Raw genomic sequence first — 21,141 nt, 5'->3', positions numbered from 1 at the left:
AAATCTCACTCTTGCACAGCAGGCTCACGAAGATGGAGGAGTGCCTTGGTAATATCCCTCTGAGGATCTCTGAAGCCGAAGTCCGGATATCATCTCTAGAGGACTCTTTGACTACAATCCAGAAAAATCTTGTGGAGGCTAATAGATAGAAATCCCACTTAGAGGAAAAGCTGCAGGACCTTGAGAATTATAATAGGCGATCTAATCTATGGCTAGTAGGCATACCAGAGGGCCTTGAAGATAAGGATGTAGTCAGATGGTCAGATTCTTTATTGAAAAAAGCTATCCCTGAGCTGCAAGGTGACCTGACTATTACAAGGGCGCACAGAGTCCCTGCACATAAACCTAATAATTTGAAATACCCCCGTACAATCCTCCTCAACTTTTCAGACTTTAGGGTGAAAGAAAAAATTCTAAACACCGCATTTTCTAAAAGAACTTTCAATGTGGAGCGGGAGAATAATTTTAGGACTTTTGGTGACATGTCCGCTGCATCTGCTCACAGACGCAGGGACTTTGTGAAGCTCATCGACTCCTTTAAGAGCAAGGGAGCCCAAGCCATGATAGTAATGCAATCAAAACTCAAAGTCTGGCTAAAGGAAAAATTTTCATATTCTCAGTCCTACACGAAGCCCAGACATTCCTCGACGGCCTCGGGGCATAACAAATTAAGCTGATGAATCTTGCTGAATCTACTACTACTGCACGGCGGATACTTGTTGGAAACAGGAAGCACACAAGGATGCAATGAGATGGCATCCATAAAGAAGATACACCAGAGAAGGACGGAAGTGGGACAATGGGGTCTCCGTCCGCTCAAGTGGGGAGGGAAGGGGGGTGAAGGGGGGTGTCGCAAGGGGGAAAAAAAAGAGAGTTCAAATGCAATATGTTTTTTTTCACACTTTCATGACTACGGTACGAGCAAGGTTATTCTTCTATTTTCTGAAGATGACAAGATTCTATAAGTATATTTGCCTATTTTGCACTAGGGAGGGCTTAATCCTTCAAATCCGTGCTGCTATTTGTACTATCTTGCTGCTTAATTGCATATATGCACAGACAATGGTATTCTATTTTTATCTGATGATATTATATATTTATGCGGTCTATTTCTATTTTTTATATAAGACAAGATTTTACAATGCGTTGTCTATCTACAGGTTTTGCATAATGTATGGCATGACTCCTCAAATAACATCACCTTACACTCTTGCTGCTTGCTTGCATATTTGCACATTGAGATGTAGATTCTTTATGAATATCTCTATGAATATATGCTGCTATTGTTATATATATATATATATATATATATATATCCAAGTTCCTGGGTTGCTCCAAAGGGCTGCGGTCGGCCCCGTGGGAAGTGGCGTGAACGCCGGCGGAGCACGCCGGTAACTTCAATTGACAATACTTCGTCTCACAATTCACCACGCTCTCAGACACCAAGTAAACGCCAGAGATCAGCAAGGTCCAAGGGTGTTTATTGACACCTTACGACATGTTTCGGCTTACGAGAAGCCTTGTTCACGTAAGTTTGTGCATCGCATCTGTACAGCGTAAATACTGAACAACAACAGAAACAACGGACTCAGGTCGCAAGTCAAATGACAAAAAATGGGTCGGCCATGTTGGAACGGTCAAATTATGCTGTTGATGCGTCTTAACCAACATAACAATGCACATGTATGTAAAAACAAATCAAATCAAAGAGTCATGGTCATGACACAATGTATGTCCTCACAAATCAAATTAATGCATATTATTGATATGTGCACACAAACGAGACAAGTGCAGTCTGTGCTGGCGCTCGCGTTAAATGGCCAAGTTGGATCGTGAATGATATATTGGAGGTGACCAACATGCATGGCACAAAAGGTAGAAGACTGTCCAAATAGATGACAGTGTCTAGGCCAGTTACTAGGTAAAATACCTGGGTTCCCATAGTGCCTACAGAGTAATGCAGTAGGCGGCGAAGGCCAAAGTTCTATCAGGCGGCCTGGTCATAAAAGTCAATATCTGTGAAGTGAAGCCAATGAAGGCGTGCTCTTATCTTATATCAGGAACGTGCAGGGAAGATGACTGGTGCAGGTGCAGTGAAGGGTCTCAATCCCAGTGATGTTCCTGTGAATTTAAAATAGCAGATGTTAAAATCTAACATGAAAAACAGCGTATGCATAACGTCAATAAACCTGATGGTAGGCGCTAGGAAGGGAAGGTAAGGACAAGGAGAGCATGTTGTATCACAGTACATTCAATGAGACAAAAACAGGGTAATTAAACATAATCGTTCTTAAGATGAATTGCTAGTTCTTCATCATGGTTGAGCCCCCCCGGGGCCTTGGTTTGGAAATTAATTATGTGTCTGGATTCCATTTTGAGGACACGGTTCCCGCCCCTGGGATTTCTCTCTATTTGTTCCAGAATGAAAAATCTCATAAGGGTGGGGTCAGAGAAGTGAAATTCACTAAAGTGGCGTGCCACAGGGTATTTCGCATCCTTGTGGATGATAGCACGATAGTGCTCTAGGATGCGTTTCTTTGCATGGGCGGTGGTACTGCCAATATACCATAGTTCGCATGGGCAGACAATGACATATATAACAAACATGGTGTTACAAGTCAAGAATTGGGTAATCTCTTTCTTTAAGCCATTGTATTCTACTTTTTTGACCAGAGTACTACTCTTGCATGCTTTGCAGTGCCCGCATGGGAAGTATCCCTTGAGGCCAATGCCCTTGTTCTTAGAATAATCAGTGATGTCACTGCGGACACATATGTCTCTCAGGTTTTGGCTTTTTCTATAGGTGATGCTGGGTCTTTTGGGGATCAGATTACCGATAATGCTGTCACTTTGCAGAATATGCCAGTTTTTGGTGATGATTTTTTGGATCTGCTTGGATTCCTTATTAAAGGTGAGGATAAGGCGTGTGACACTGTCACTGGGTGAAATATCATCCATGACAATGATTTTGAGGGTGTCACAGCGTTTGACGGTGTCAGCTTTTTGTTTGGCCTTTTTGAGCACCCAGGCAGGGTAGTCACGCTGTTTGAATCTATCTAGCATGTCCTTAGCCACCAATTTGTAGCTGGCATCAGTGTTGCAATTTCTCCTTGCCCTCAGCAACTCCCCGTAGGGGATGCTCCACTTTAGAGGTTCAGGGTGGCTGCTGAGGGCATGGAGAATGCTGTTGCGACCAGGCCGCCTGATAGAACTTTGGCGCTTCGCCGCCGCCTGTGCATTGTTATGTTGGTTAAGACGCATCAACAGCATAATTTGACCGTTCCAACATGGCCGACCCATTTTTTGTCATTTGACTTGCGACCTGAGTCCGTTGTTTCTGTTGTTGTTCAGTATTTACGCTGTACAGATGCGATGCACAAACTTACGTGAACAAGGCTTCTCGTAAGCCGAAACATGTCGTAAGGTGTCAATAAACACCCTTGGACCTTGCTGATCTCTGGCGTTTACTTGGTGTCTGAGAGCGTGGTGAATTGTGAGACGAAGTATTGTCAATATATATATATATATATATATATATATATATATATATATATATATATATATATATATATTATTTATCCGTTATATATGCTGCTGCTGCTGATTGTACATTTGCACATTTGCATACTTGCACATTAGATGAGGGTTACGTCCAATATCTTGAACATCAAATAACATGGTGACATTTATTTCTTTAAATGTTAATGGCCTGAATAACGTTCGCAAAAGGAACGCTATTGAGTGCTGGCTGAAAAACCTTATACCAGACGTCATCTATTTGCAAGAAACCCATCACAAAGATCAGGCAGAGTCAGCTAAACTCTTCAAAAGCTGGGTGGGCTATTACATATCTGCTCCTGCCGGGAAGGCTCAGAGAGGAGTTTCCATATTAATAAGGAGACATGTAGGTTTTAATCTTGAAGGGACGTGCATAGAACCCGGAGGTAGATGGGCAGTTGCACACGGTAAATTAAACAATGTTAATGTTATCCTTGCCACAATCTATGCACCAATTTTGGACGACCCTCAAGCTATTCTACAGGTAAAGCAGGCATTAACTGGTATCTCTGGGCCAATAATTTTGGGGGGGAGATTTTAATCTATTACAAAACCCTCGATTGGATTCCTCCAAGAAAGACCGCCGACAGAATAAACCCCAAGTTGCCTTAGCTGTCCAAAGTTGTAAAATAGGCCTTGATGTTACTGACCATTGGCGTAATTTAAATCCTACCAAGCGCGTGTATACATGCCACTCAGCAAAATATAATCCTGCTTCAAGGCTAGATTTTTTTTTATCATCCCATGACCTAGAATTATACAACCACGCCCGTTTACCCAACGCTTTTTCAGACCACGCAGCTCTTTGCATGGAGGTCAATTTAGGGAATTATGAAGCAATACCTACAAGTAGATGGTTTTTTAATAAACTTAACCTCCTTGACCAACAATGGTGCACAGATATTAATGAAAAGATAGAGCAATCAATTTTGTACACAGAATAGAGGTACAGCCCCATTAAATATAATCCGGGATGCATTTAAAGCCACTCTACGTGGAATAATTACATCTAACGAAATTCCCAAGCTTAAGGCAAGAAGGGAGGAGAAAATCAAACTCCAAACTGAACTCTTGCAGGCAACCCAAGAGCACTATAGGGTCAGATCTATGACCTCTGGACACAAACTCTACAAGGGGAAGTGCAAGATGAAGGATTTTTATTATGATTTAGGCCAGACAAATAGTAACCTACATGCAAAAAAGATATATGAGGAGAGTGAGTATACAGGAAAGCTGCTGGCCTGGCAATCTAAAGAAAAGCAGGTCCGCAATAGAATAGATCAGTTAACAGACCCCATCACTAAAATACAAGTTAAGACCACCACTTCCATCGTTGAGCTGTTTTTAAACCACTCTGAGGGGATATATCAAGCGACTGAGTCTATCATGGAATTTCTACAGCCACTTGAAATACCTAAAATAGATGCTGAGGGTAAGAATTATCTTACACAAGATTTCACACTATTAGAATTAGATGAAGTGATAGCGTCCTTCCCCAATGGCAAGGCCAATGGTGAGGATGGCCTTCCCATTGAATTCTTTAAAAAATTTGGGGGAACATTACGTAAAGAACTTTTGAAATTAACTAATAACTTACTTCAAGGAAGTCCTCCACCGGATTCCTTTCATATTTAAAAAAAAGGAAAGGATAAGGAAAATATAAATTCATACCGACCGATTAGCCTTCTGAACACAGATTATAAAATGTTTACAAAACTTTTAGCAAACCGATTAAATAAAATAGTAGGATCTCTGGTAGCCCACTATCAGTGCGGTTTTATTGTAGGCAGGCATCTCCATTCCAATACTACATTTTTATTAGAGGCACTAGATTATTTTAAAACTAATAAGGTGAAGGCTCAAATTTAGCTTTTAGATGCGGAGAAAGCCTTCAAACTAGAGTCTTGGGATTGCCTGTTTGCAATTTTACGTAGTTTTAATTTCCCGAATGTTTTTATCTCTCTTTTACGTAAATTGTATATGAATTCTAGGGCACAAATTATCGTCAATAACACTAATATTGGGTCCTGTCAGGTCACTAGAGGCACGCGACAAGGATGCCCCTTGTCGCCAATTTTATTCGCATTATTTATTGAATCTTGATCGCCATCAGGAATACCAAAGCTGACACTGTTCCAATATTAGGAATGACAAACATAAAATTATATGCGGATGATATTGCCCTTTTCATAGACTCCAAACCCTCAAGTCAATTGAAGATTTTAAAAATCTTCTCTGACTTTCAAAGGCTAGGGGGTTATAAAATCAATGTAAACAAAACGGAAATTATTCTAGTTAACTGCACTATAGACACTTTAGCTCCAGAATTCAGGCGGACATACAACACGGATCCAAAGAGAGATCTTGGAATATTTATATCGGATAGCCTAGATGACCTTTTTTCACTTAATTTTTTACCTTTATTAAAAAAGGTGGGCTCACTTTTAGATCGTTGGAATTTACTACCCCTGTCTCTTATGGGGCGGGCATCTTTAACTCGAATGTCGGTGTTACACCTTTTTAATTTCCTTTTTAGTGCAATTCCATGCGCAATCCAGGCCTCTTATTTTAAAAAAGTAGAAGCTTTGATCTCCTCTTTCTTATGGGCAAAAAATCCCCCAGACTTGCACTGAGCACTTTATATTTATCATCCACACAAGGAGGGCTGTCCCTTCCAAATATCAAAGAATATTATTTTGCGTCTTTTGCACACTATAGTTACAGGTTTTTTTTCTTAGGTTCTCATGAGACAGATGATTTTTTTATGAAAAGGATGTTGTTGGAATTAAAAATTAAAATTAAATTAAAAATATTAAAATAAAAAATAAAAATTAAAAAAAAAATTAAATTAAAAATCTATGATCCGGTCAGAACCACGAAAGATCCAAAAAAAGTACAATATAAATCCCTGCAATAGATTTTCAAGGTAAAAAAACTCAGTTTTTTTGATTTTATGACTTACCCAATTTAAGTAATAAGACGAATTTAATAAATTTTAGCTTGGGAGATGCTAGCTGTATGGATAAAAATATATTAACTCTCTGGAAGGAGAATGGCTTTGAGAAAATTGAAGACTTCCTGCTGGGAAATAGGTGGAAATCTTGGGATGAAATGTATAGCCAGTTAATCCACTCGCACTTAACGCTGAACTGGTCCTTTATTAAGATAAATCCAAAACTTAGAGAACTCAATATAGGAAATTTATTTAATAAAGAAAATATTTCCACCATCCTTAATAACAAAATACAAAAGAAAATGAGTATCTGGATTAAAATATTAAAAGAAAGTAAAGACCAGGACTTTTACCACAAGATTACTGAAAGATGGAAAAAAGAGGGAAGATATCACAATTAATCAACAGGTATGGGACAAAATAAATAAATTCAATAAAACCATTTTTTCGAGGAGCAAATTTTAAACGTATGCAATTTTATAATAAATGGTTAATATATAGAACCCCGTCCTTTTTACATAATATTTTCCCCCAAGTAGCCGACAAATGCTTCCGATGTGAAGAAAAAGGCACTTGGAAACACATTGTCTGGGAGTGTCCAAAAATCCAGATATTATGGAAGGAAATAGAAAAATATCTTTCAATCGTTCTTAAAACTAATATTGTATACGATGACCTAATTCCCCTCTTAGGCTGCTCTCCTTTTCACACCCAACATGACGAGCCCCTTTTCATAGCTTCTTTAATAGCTAAATCCCTTATATTACAGTCCTGGAAAACAGATTTTGTTCCATCCTTCCAGGCATGGAAGGCAAAATTACTTCGAATCCAGGGTAGGGAAAGAAAATATGCTCTAAGATCAGGGGCTCTCAAAAAATATGATAAATATTGGAGTGTGTTTGATTCTTAAATTTGTCCTACTATTACTCAACCAGATCCATACTTTCCTGGAAATATTTATTAGTCTATTACGATTGTCTCGACCCCGCACACTGCACTTTACAATTTAGCTATGAAATATTAACTGAGAAGACGCTCATTGTATTTAAATGCTACGTACTGTTTTAATTCTAACAAAATCTTTTGAATATCAGTGACAGCCGATTGATTGTTTGCTCTTACACAACTCTGCACTTTATAATTTAAATGTTAAAATGACAAACTGCATGAATGTTTTTAATATTCTTCTTTCACGTACTGTATTAATTGGATTTCAACTGTGTCCTGTTCCCTATATTATATTGTTATATTTGTACTCTCAATAAAAAAATATAATAAAAAAAATATAATATTAGCTAATATTAAAGGCGAAGCAGCATCAGTGGCGATCCGCCAAAAGTTAGGAGAATTTGATCTAACTGAGCAACCTCAGAAACTAGCGAGAATAATTGAAAAATCCTATGAAGAACTAGGTAGAGACAGTTTGGGTGGTAAAACAGTGAAACCACAACTGACTGAAAGTCCTGAAAAGATCTTTATTAAAAACACTCCTACTCCTCCCAAGAAGAAGTGGGAGAACACTAAACAAACTTCTAAAGAGAAGCGTTCTCAATCCCGAGGTAGGTCTCCTCAAAAGGAGCCCTCTGAACGGAGGTATAACCTCAGGAATAGGGATAATTTGCGAAAACCTGATAGATATCAAGATACTTATACATGTTCCTCTCGTACCTTTCAGACTTCATCACAGAAATCCGAAAAAAGAGGACGATCAGAACAAAAGGAAGAACGCGTGAAGTCCAAAGACGATCAACACGTCCCAAAAATAAGAAAACTCAATTCACCAAGAAAAAGGTAGCAGGTCTAAAAATCAGACATGCTGAAGATCTTGAGGACACAACTCAAGAACGGGGAATGGGCTCAAACGATGCTGGACAGCGCAGCAGAAGTCACCATAGCTCGCAAGAACTTGAAGGATCATCTGGAGTACATCCAAGTTGAAACTGTAGGCACCAAGGTTAGTGCCCCACATACGTTATATGAAGTAACACTCCGGATGGAGGGGGCCATAACTAGAAAAATAAGAGCACTCTTTTGGGAGAAGCTCTCTCAGGGTTATGACATCCTTCTAGCTGAACAGGTCTGGCCACCTGAATTTGTGAGGGAGTGCCCACATGGCGAAAACATCATTATGCCAGCTTTCTGCAACCATATTCCAATTCATTTAAAATACACTTATGCCAGGAAATGGGCAGTAGCCCAGGCTCCAGAATTATACAAAAATCATGTAGAATGGGATGAGGACTCTCCTCAATATAAAATCCAGTTAAAAAATCAACCAACTGCACAAAGGCAGTATCCAGTTAAGCAAAAAGCTAAAAAGCAGGTCAGGGAGATATTAGATAAACTTGAATACCAAGGGGTGATTGAAAGATGCACCTCGTCCATGAACCGTCCTTTGTTTCCTGTCTCCAAACCAGACAATACATATTGTCTAGTTTTGGATTTCAGACATTTAAACTCTTGTTGCAAAACCTTTGCAGTACAAAATGTACACAGTGCAGCACTAATGAATAACATTGTGCGTAAAAAATATAAAACCACATTAGATATTTCTAACAGTTTCCTCTGTCAAAACATTGCCCATGGAAATAGGTATTTGACCGTTTTCTCAATTATGGGGACACAGCGTCAAATCTGTCGTCTCCCCCAGGGATTCAAGAATAGTCCATGGTTATTTTCAGCCAGAGTAACAGAGTTACTACAAACCTATGATGATGAGGCATTATCGTCTGTTGATGACATCTATCTAACAGGCGATGACTTGGATAGCCACTTGAACAGGGTGAACACCATAATATTGGGCTTCACCTCTGAAGGGTCCAAATTCAATTTTAAGAGATCAAGAATTGACCACCTCAATGTCCTTTTCCTAGGATATGAGTTATCAAGTGAAAGCAAAAGCTTGGCAGCCACCTTTTTTAGAAAAGTGTGCGCTGCTCCAACCTCCAAAAACACTGAAAAACTTACAGTCAATTCTAGGTTTGCTAAATTTGGGAAAAACATACATTCTAAATTATGCAGAAAGGGTTAAACCTCTCTACGAACTAATCAAACTTGATTTTAAAACAGTTAATTGGACTCACAAACACACAGAAATTTTGCGTTCAGTCCAAACAGACATGTTAGCAACAAAACATTGACAAACATGCGTAAATGTACGCAACTTAGTGATCCGGATCATTCCAGGAAGATGTGGATTCAGGTACTTAACCTTTATTGAAGGAGAAAAAGTACTAATAGCTTACAAATCACACTTGCACACACAAGCAGAAATGAAATTTAATACAACAGAAAAAATTCTGACAGCGGTTCAAACTGCAGTAGCAAAAGAGAGAGCCCTCGCACAGGGTAAGCGCATTATGGTCGTTACACCAGTACCTGCCTTAGAGGCAGTGACAAAAGCGAGCATTCCAAATGCTAAAGCTTTACATCCAAGATAGATACAATGGGTTAATTCTCTTGCTGCAACAGACGTTGAATACGTTTTTGACCCATATTTGAAAACACAAGAATTTCTACAATATGAACAAGAATGTCCTCTGCCTACTGAGATTCTGCCTCTAGAGCAGTATGAATGTATCATTCATACTGACGGATCAGCACAGCCCGCTATTGGGGTAAACAAGCTTATAGTGCTGCATGTTGTTAAAGGTCGCCCGGCGCGATGGTAAATTCCGATCTATGGTCACTAAAACACAATCTTTAGGAGATTGTACAGCTCAGCGAGCTGAACTACAAGCATTCAAGATGGCGCTTGAAAATACTGATCACGAATTCCCCTCACTTATAGTGTGCGATTCATATTATTGCATTCAATCTTACAATGAATACTTGCAGAGCTGGATTGAAAATGGTTTCTAAGATGCAAAAGGTGGCACAATCAAGCATAAGTTGCTTTGAGAACAAGTAGTTCAGTTACGACAAGAACTACAAAAGGCTCATGTGATACATACACTGAGTCATTAACGTGATGGCGTTCACGTTGCAGGGAATTAATTGGCTGATGAAGCCGCGAAGGCAGGTGTGCAAACGGCTTTCGTAGCTGCAATCACTCGTTCAAAAACGAAAATAGACGGCAAAATAATGCAAGCTGTCAATGCTTCAAGCAAAGACAGTGGTAAAATATTACCATTACCCTATTGATTTCAGACAAACCATTACCTTGCGTTTACCTGGATCACTGGGTCCCTTACAGAGGGATGGTAACTATAAATATATCATGGTCACAGTGGATTTACACTCAAGATTAATTTGGACGTGGCCTCAGCGCTCAGCTGACGCTCGAACTGTTATAAAAGATTTGCGAGTCTTTATCGGCACACACGCAGTTGGCACGCTAGATTCTGACCAGGGTCCTGTGTTTAGCTCTCGAGCTTACAAGGAGGCCTTGGCCAATATGGGCGTTGCATTGCGGTACTCCCTTCCATTCCATCTTGAGGGAAATTCGGTAGTGGAGAGAAAAAAACGGGACATAAAGCAATCTATAACAACTAGAGTATTAGGCTCGGGTGATGGGTGGGTCAAACATATAATAAGTGTCCAACGTAGTCTTAACAATCTGCCAAGAAGTTCTCTAGGGGGTATCACTCCATATGAAATCCTTTTTGGTACTAGAATGATTGTGTCGGACCTAGATTGTCACACTTCAGTGGTAGAACAAAAACCCTTTGATTTCAAAGAACGTTTGGCTGTTTTGCAGGACTCAAATGAAACAAGATCCAGACAAAGTAAGGTACTCCTGAAGCCAACAACCACTGAAGAAAAACCATCCGTCCCAGCAAGATTAGGACCTAGAGAAACCCTTGGTAGGTTCTTGGCAAAAACAATTAAACCTATGCTACACAGTACTTACTTCTTCCCGTGTACTAGACTTAGGTTAGGTACATTGGGGTAGGTGTATTTTAGAAGCATCAGTTGAGTATTTTAGCTGGTATATTTATGGATGTATTTTTATATGGCTTAGAAACCATACAATGCTTTTACAGTATTATTTTATAATACTATTCTCGCTGCACCAATTATACTTTGCAGTCTGCATAACGATTGTAGCAGTTCACTTGGGTTTTTTTGAGGAAAAAAATTAAAGCACATTTCTGAGTGAAGGTCATTATGGCAATCTAAAACTAGTCTGTAAGACTGATTTAACCTATCTACTGTTTGAACCTACAAGACTCATCTTAAAGTGTATTTATTTGATCTCCCACTAGATCTGAAAGTTTAGATTAATTATTAATTTAGAGTTCAATCCTCTAAGCCTGTCGGTGGTGGTCCACCCGACATCGTAATGAGGGACGAAGTAAGAAAAGTGGGCATTTCAAGGGATTGCTTGCCTTGAAAGGTTAAGAAAGCCCACAAATATTAGAATCTGCTGGCGATCTAACCCCTACCCACCCTGAAAATGTTTGCAAATTTACTCCATATTTACAACAAGGGGTGGTGAGGGACAGAGTCTCTGAATTAAGCAGAAAGCTCTCACCCAGTCAAGAGATCAGGGCTAGATCCAACACCGTTTTTTAGCTCACTGCACCATCCCAGTTTCAGAACCTGGCTGTATGCAAATTAGTCTGTTCCTGTCCCAGTGCATGATGGGAACAGGGCAAACCAAACTACAAAAGCCAATTCTTACACTGGGAAGAAACAAGCTCCCGGGGACCGGTTTCTGGCATTACAGCCGTCTTCGGCCCGGTTTGCTTGAATCCTGATGGTGCAATGAGCAAGGGTCTCACATCTGAGAATACCCTTCCACGCTTAGGGTGGACAAAAATATTTACAACAAGGGGTGGTGAGGGACAGAGTCTCTGAATTAAGCAGAAAGCTCTCACCCAGTCAAGAGATCAGGGCTAGATCCAACACCGTTTTTTAGCTCACTGCACCATCCCAGTTTCAGAACCTGGCTGTATGCAAATTAGTCTGTTCCTGTCCCAGTGCATGATGGGAACAGGGCAAACCAAACTACAAAAGCCAATTCTTACACTGGGAAGGAAACAAGCTCCCGGGGACCGGTTTCTGGCATTACAGCCGTCTTCGGCCCGGTTTGCTTGAATCCTGATGGTGCAATGAGCAAGGGTCTCACATCTGAGAATACCCTTCCACGCTTAGGGTGGACAAAAATATTTACAACAAGGGGTGGTGAGGGACAGAGTCTCTGAATTAAGCAGAAAGCTCTCACCCAGTCAAGAGATCAGGGCTAGATCCAACACCGTTTTTTAGCTCACTGCACCATCCCAGTTTCAGAACCTGGCTGTATGCAAATTAGTCTGTTCCTGTCCCAGTGCATGATGGGAACAGGGCAAACCAAACTACAAAAGCCAATTCTTACACTGGGAAGGAAACAAGCTCCCGGGGACCGGTTTCTGGCATTACAGCCGTCTTCGGCCCGGTTTGCTTGAATCCTGATGGTGCAATGAGCAAGGGTCTCACATCTGAGAATACCCTTCCACGCTTAGGGTGGACAAAAATATTTACAACAAGGGGTGGTGAGGGACAGAGTCTCTGAATTAACCACTTGGATGCTAATGACAAGGGTAACTTGTCATGCACTGCCCATTCATTTCAATGGAAATCTCATTATATAGCCTAATAGGCCTTAGCGTCCAAGTGGTTAAGCAGAAAGCTCTCACCCAGTCAAGAGATCAGGGCTAGATCCAACACCGTTTTTTAGCTCACTGCACCATCCCAGTTTCAGAACCTGGCTGTATGCAAATTAGTCTGTTCCTGTCCCAGTGCATGATGGGAACAGGGCAAACCAAACTACAAAAGCCAATTCTTACACTGGGAAGGAAACAAGCTCCCGGGGACCGGTTTCTGGCATTACAGCCGTCTTCGGCCCGGTTTGCTTGAATCCTGATGGTCGTTTAGTCTGCCCTGTTCCCATGATGCACTGGGCCAGGGACAGACTGATTTGCATATAGCCAGGTTCTGAGCTGGGATGGGGCAGTGAGATAAATAACGGTGATGGATCAAGCCCTGATCTTTGGACTGGGTAAGAGTGGTCTGCTCAATTCAGACACTCTGTTCATCACCACCCCCTTTTCTGAATCGATTTTGGCCACTATAGGTGTGGCAGGGTATACTCAGACATGAGTCCCTTTCTCACTGCTCCATCAGGATTCAAGCAAGCCGGGCCGAAGACGGCTGAAATGCCAGAAACCGGTCCCCGGTAGCTTGTTTCCTTTCTGGTGAAGAATTGGCTTGGTAGTTTAGTCTGCCCTGTTCCCATGATGCACTGGGCCAGGGACAGACTGATTTGCATATAGCCAGGTTCTGAGCTGGGATGGGGCAGTGAGATAAATAACGGTGATGGATCAAGCCCTGATCTTTGGACTGGGTAAGAGTGGTCTGCTCAATTCAGACACTCTGTTCATCACCACCCCCTTTTCTGAATCGATTTTGGCCACTATAGGTGTGGCAGGGTATACTCAGACATGAGTCCCTTTCTCACTGCTCCATCAGGATTCAAGCAAGCCGGGCCGAAGACGGCTGAAATGCCAGAAACTGGTCCCCGGTAGCTTGTTTCCTTTCTGGTGAAGAATTGGCTTGGTAGTTTAGTCTGCCCTGTTCCCATGATGCACTGGGCCAGGGACAGACTGATTTGCATATAGCCAGGTTCTGAGCTGGGATGGGGCAGTGAGATAAATAACGGTGATGGATCAAGCCCTGATCTTTGGACTGGGTAAGAGTGGTCTGCTCAATTCAGACACTCTGTTCATCACCACCCCCTTTTCTGAATCGTGCAAATTTACTCCAGCACAGGGCTGTCATAACTCCCCTTCTAGGGTGGGAAGAAGAACGGATCACAATGGGGATAGAATTAGGTGTGCGCCACGTGCTGCAACACCTTGCCCATAAAATTGAAGTGACCAAAACCATTTATTGTTTATTTCTCTTCCTCCCTTTGGCATACTTTTAAAGAAACTCACAGGTTTACTTAATTATGCATAGGAGCAACGCAGCAAAAAAATTTTTTCAAATAATTTTTAGTGGGGGTTTTTATACATACAACATAAAACATAAAACATATAACATATAATCATCAGAGCTTTGTCGGTACATGGTAGCAACCCAGCCTGGCTATGTTACTGGTAGTACAGGTTCGCAACATCTATGCTAGGCTGCCCACCTATCCACTTTCCCAGTGAGAGGGGAGGGAGGGTGTGAAAGTGGGAAGAAATAGGAAATTAAGGTGGGGAGAGAAAAGGAAAATATGGTAGCATACCCTAAGCTTGGTAGAATCTCGGTGGCGTTCTGGTCTGTTGGGAGAATGTGGCTTTGTTGCTGTTCATTGTGGTTCGTATGTGTCTAGGAGCTTGTCCAAGGATGCCCACATGCCCCTGCGCTGCTGTCTCCATGGTGTGTTACGTAATGCAGTGTTGTCAGCCCCTCTGAGGTATATCACCCAGTTGAGGCAACAAACTCACAAAATACAAGCCCTTGATCATCCATTACATGGGGAATCTCAACAGAATAGGCCACCAGGTATCCCACCTCTACAGATTATTAAGACCCAGTTCCTCCAAGCTTAACGACAAAACTACCACATACTGGGAAAAACAGCTTGGTTACACACTCAGAGAGAAAGAAAGCCATCTCCTCTGGACCTCCCCCGCGCAAAACAAGATCTCCCCGCTGCTAGCTCGAACAATATTCTGACTTCCTCACAAAATTTACTGGACCCCGGCGTGCCTGGCGTCCCTGGAGTTGAGGGAAAATGACCAGTGCTGGAACTGCGATAAAGAAAAGGGGGACCTGGCACACCTTATCTACCACTGCCCCAAGGTTAGAGAACTTTGGAGCAGAATATTCACCCTCATAAATAAAACACTAGATTGCACACTAAAAGACGACTTTGCTACACTCACCGCCGCATTTATCACAACAGAGCTAGACTTGTTACAAACTACAAGCAATTGTATAATCATTCAGATCTACAGTTGTCTGGAAGGTTTGGGGCTTAGTTCAAAAGTTATTTGTTTTGACATTAGGTACATAAAATTGAAGACTTTTTTTTACCATGTATTACATTGTGCGATAACATAAAAAACATGAACATTAGTAACACACATTCAGGGGTTTAGGAGAATGTGAGCGAGTCAAAAAATTACTAACTGCCAAAGATGTGAAAAACATTTACAACATTCTTTTTCATAGTTTAGAAATATTGTTCAATATATTTCCTCTCAAAGAAGTTTAAATGAGATAGTGCTACTCAATGGTGGTCTGATTCAGGCATGGCAAGACCGGAAACCAACATCAGCCCTGACAAAAATGTCCAAACCAGCCTCACACTGCAGGAGGCCATCAGTGGAATAGGGCTGTAGGAATAGAGCTGGACCATGGCAGCCCATCCTGCACTCAAAGCAGCCCACTGGGAAAATGCCAGAGTGACAGAACTACCAGTCCAGCTCTAGGGACGGGAGCTCATATACTAAGCAGTGTCAAAAAGCAAACCAAGGTGCATTAAGTAAAACCTATAGTAATTTATTTTGTTTCTTTTATAAATATACCCTACTTGAAAGGCAATCGATACAGTTGAAAATCAACAAACCTATTCGTAATGACATCCAGGGCAGATCCAGTGTAATAATACTGACATACATTGTCATTATCTTCACGCATACATGTGATATGTTAAGCTTTTCCTTTAACGTTTATGTTATTTTCAGAGCATATTCTATTACACCTTGCTTTCTAATTTCAGGCACTTGGTTGCACATACCGAGGAAAAATACAGAACAATAAAGTGAACATGTTTATTGCAGCAGTAGCATCTTAAAAACGAGACACTGCTTGTAGAACAGTGCTGTGAGGGTGTGCTGACTGGTGGAAACCAGATTATAGAAATGGTGTGATGGAAAGGGGATAGCAGAGATGCAGACAGATCAGCAATAGACTTCTCACCTCTTCTTAGATCACACATGTTTACAATGTAAGACACGTAAAGTAAAGTGATTCCCCATAAACCCACTTATCAGGTATGGAAGGTAAACTACTAAGATACTGTACTAAATATCCCCCCTCGTTTTATGTTATCTTATCCTATTGTTTTTCAGTAAACTTTACTTCGTGGTTTAGTTTTGTTTATGTTATTTTATCCTATGATTTTTCAGTAATTCGTAGTTTAGTTTTGTTTATTTTATTTTATCTTATGATTTTTCAGTAAATTTTACTTCGTGTTTTAGTTTTGTTTCTGAAATTAATCGACATTCAACTGCTTCACTCGTGTGCGTTCTTTACCCTCCCATCCTTACTGACTGGCGGAGTGACTCACTGTGTAGGTTTATGAATGCTCTCCTACATTGTTTAGGCACCACGGATTCCTATAGTATGAATTATACTAAAATGATGCTTACGGAACTCAATAAAAATTAAACAAGTTAGAGCCTCTGATTTAATAAGTGCTTAAGAAACGTTTGAGGCATCCTTCCTAGAAAGAAACTTGCTCACACGAACAGTGCATTACTACTTGTTACACATTGTATTATAAATAAATAGATAATAATGCAGGTCTAAGAGCAAGTGCCACATACAAAACCAAGGGATATGCATTCAACACAACCCAGATTTCATTCAGTAGACACACACAATTTTACCTAGATAAAATAAACATTATTTTTCCCAAATATTCCACCCCTTCGGTGTGACTATAAATACGTTCATGCAGCAAGGCTTGTTGAACGCATCATCATACAACAGAACGAGGACACATTCTGTGGCCCTTTATTCCGTGTACACTATCTCTCATACATTTTGAGGAATTTGGGATAATTCTGTGACAAAGTACTACTGTGTTGCATGATTTCCACTGGATGCACAGTATTTTAGAGGGCAATTAGGACAAGTGTGGTGTTTTAGTTGAAAGCACATAGTCCATCTCAGATCTGTTTTAAATTAAAACAGATAATTTTAATCTGAGTATGTCAGCTAACCCCAGCCTGTCCAGGTGCCATTTTGATGAACAGTATGCCCACTACAAATGGCTAGGAACTACTGTCCCCTAAGGGTTTACCATTTGGTCTATTTAGTTTGGAAATTTATTTCAAGATGCACCATAGGATTCCATTTGTTTTTTAAATGTCTTTGGCGATTCTCCACATTTCAGAAGGGAGTCGTAGGGCTCAGTTGTTACACTCACTTGTTCAGTAAAGTGTGTTTCTTAAAATTCCTGATTTCATTGAGCTGTCGCCAATGGTCTGCACCTCACTCTGAAAGTTGTTCCAGCGAATTCCTTGATTAGTTGATGAATTCCAAAAAGTGGTAAAACAGCATCCCTACGGGTGACACAAAGTTCTCTACAAATCTACTGATTGAAATCTGCATCCAAATGCAGAAGTAAATCTGCGAGTGCAGATTGTCTGCATTGTTTGTGAACAAAGCCCTAAACAAGAGTTCTATATTTGTATAATTCAAACTGCCATAGTATTTTTGTCACTTTTAATAAGGAAGGTTCTCCTCACACTATTGTTGTATTTGGAATAATTTATATTTCCTCTAATTCTACATAGTTCTACATAGTTCAATAAGTATCTATGTATTGACACTAATCTTGCCACTGTCCCCATATTAAAAGATCTACTGTCTGAATTCCTTTCACAAGGGAGCAGGTTCACTGCTGTATTAAGTTTCTTCTGCTCTGCCTGTCACATCGCGTGCACTTTGCCTTGCCCTCCTAAAGCACACTGTAATTGAGTTCCAGGAATAGGGATTGAATCACATAAGCTGACACTACAGGAAGTGCTGGCACATTCCAAATAAATGATTATAATAAACAGTTGCTTGATTATTCCTCGAGGCCGTATCGAGCTCGAGGTTTTCCAGTTTAAGACTATTGACTAATAACACTGCATTTTCGAAATGAAGGGCACATTTTATGAGTGCTGAAGTGTGGAATCTATGGTTCCTTTTCCGGAGTTTAGATGACACCAGCACCCTACTCACACAGAGCCCACTGGTCTATTTAATTTCTGTTAAACATCTAACCCCACCTCCTCCAATAAAAAGGTTGTGAAGAGGTTTTTGTTTATTTGCACATAGATGTAAACTGCACCAGAAATACACCATGGCACAAATTACATTTATGTGATGTTGCAGGTATTACTTGTGGGTGAGTTACACCAATGTATGGCAAAGTACCCCACCCTGCATCCTATATTACAGCCCTTCAAGATGGTGGCCGAGCTCGGACCACCTCCCCAGCAGAAATCAAGGCACGTTTTATAGATTTTTACAATCAATTGTACACGGCCGGATCCACCCCACTGCGCGAGGTCCTTGATCAATATTTTGATACCTTCGAACTCTAATGGCTTGACAACTATCGCTGGGAATTTCTTGACGGGCTCTTTTCTAAAGAAGAAATCCCGGCCGCCGTCAATGATATGCCTGGTGACAAGGCCCGTGGTCTGGACGGCTTGCCCGTCTCTTTCTACAAGGCCTTCGCCCAGATTTTGGTATCACACCTGCCCGCCATGTACAATGAGTCCTTCGAGAGCGTTCAATTCCCACCCTCGCTTTGCGAGGCTATGCTTACTCTTCTTCTCACGCCGGACAAATCTCCTGAGCTGCGAGATTCCTATCGCCCCGTGTCCCTTATTAATACGGATAACAAAATCTTCGCCAAACTGCTTGCTTCGTGCTTTCTACTTCTCATGGCGCACATTGCCCGCCCAGATCAGTCCGGCTTTATTCCTGGCCGCGCGACCTCCCACAACCTCCTGACCATCTTCTCCATCCTCCACCAGATTAATCCAGCGCTCCCTGCAGTGGCTGCCCCCGCTTGATGCCACCAAAGCCTTTGACACCCTAGAATGGCCCTTTCTTTTTTTTCTCCGTCCACTTCTCGGCTTCAGTCCAGTTTTTATACGTAAAATCTTACTCCTGAACACCCTCCCTACTGCCCATCTCTGGATCAATGGCCTAATATCTGATCCCATCCCCATCAGGTGAGGCACCCGTCAGGAGTTCCCGCTCTCACCTATGCTCTTCGCCATCATGATGGAACCACTGGCGGCTAGACTCCGACAACATCACACACAGAGGGGCATAGGATTCGCAGCCCGAGCCCTCTTGGTCTCCTTGTACGCAGACGATGACACTCTATATCTCCGCAACCCTCAGGAAAATCTTAGCCCTCTGGTGTGCGAGATCATACGGGTTGGTGGCTATTCTGGCATACAGGTGAACTGGAACAAGTCAGTCCTTTTCCCTCTTACAGATGCCACCACGCCTTTCACCCCGGACTACCCCTTTGTGTGGGCATCAGGCCCCACTCGCTATTTACGTATCTGGCTGAGCGGGGACATGGACGAACTTTGGAGGGCTAATTTTTGGTCGCGCAGTGAACTGATTCGAGCCCAAGATTCCTCTATGGAGCCGGCTGCCCCTGTTCTTAGCTGGTCGAATAGCTATTACCAATATTGTAGTGCTCCCGAAATGTTTATATTTATTCCTGAACTTACATGTTCCCCTCACTGCCCACTTTTTTTGCAGGGTCCGCTCATTGCTCCTCTCTCTGATCTGGGCTGGCAGGCAGCCCAGGATCGCATATGACACACGCACCCTTCCGATGTCACGTGGAGGCCTTGGCGCCCCTAACTTTAAACTCTACGCACTGTATGCTCAGGCCAGTTTTCTGCATTTTTGGCTTCACTCGATTCCTTTCCAGCCGCATGAGGTGGTTGAGGCGTATCTTGCTGCCCAGTGGCCTCTGACCACTGCCCTTTTCTCCCCGGCCAAACTCCCATGCACTGAAATTTATACAGTTGAGACCTTACGCTGGGCCTGGGACGGACTCCGCCGCTTTTCTGGTGCTCCCATACTTTCGGGAAATACAATGCCGATCCCTCGGCATCCGGCATTCACTCCTCTCCCGCCCTCCGGTATGGTTAAACATGCCAACTGTCTGGAGTTGACTACAGTAGCGGATCTCTATCCGGGGACCACATTTTTCTCTCTCACTGACGATTCTGGTCCTATGGAGACTTTACTCTATTATCAGCTCCGGGAGATCTGCAGGGAGCTACATCATGCATTCTCCCAGCCTCCCCCCTTGATGGCCGCTCTTGATTCCTGTACTTGTCTACTTCCCCTCGGAAGTTGGTGACCAAACTTTACGCCTTCAGGCTGGCAGCTACCTCCATCTCCACTGATCGCGCCCGCGTGGCATGGGGCGAGGACCTTGGTGTGGAAATCTCCCAAGCCGATTGGCTTTATTGCTGCAACCAGACCAAGCGATTGTCCCCAAATTACCACATGCGCCTCATTCATTTTAAATATTTGCATAGGCTTTACCGCACTCCCGTTCAGCTGCACAAGTTGGGACTCATCCCGAGTGATAGATGCCTGCACTGTTCGGCTCCTGTGGCAGACTTCTCCCACCTCGCCTGGCTATGCCCCAAGGTCACCGCTTATTGACGTGAGGCCTGTGCTGCTATCTCTGAGATCACCTTATCGTTGGTTCAGCCCGACCCTCCACTCTCCCTCCTAGGCTTTGTTAAATTCCGCCCAGATGCCTCCCGCCGCTTGATTGCCATGCTGCTTGTCCTCGCGCTGTGTAGGGTTTCCATGTGTTGGGGACGCAAATCTGCACCTAAGTTCGCTCAATGGCTCGTGGATGCATCGCGCTGTCAGACCCT

This window comes from Lissotriton vulgaris, chromosome 4_1 (genome assembly GCF_964263255.1).
Source record: "Lissotriton vulgaris chromosome 4_1, aLisVul1.2, whole genome shotgun sequence".
NCBI lineage: Eukaryota > Metazoa > Chordata > Amphibia > Caudata > Salamandridae > Lissotriton > Lissotriton vulgaris.
The sequence above is the reverse complement of the archived record's forward strand: the minus strand, read 5'-3'. Positions refer to the sequence as shown.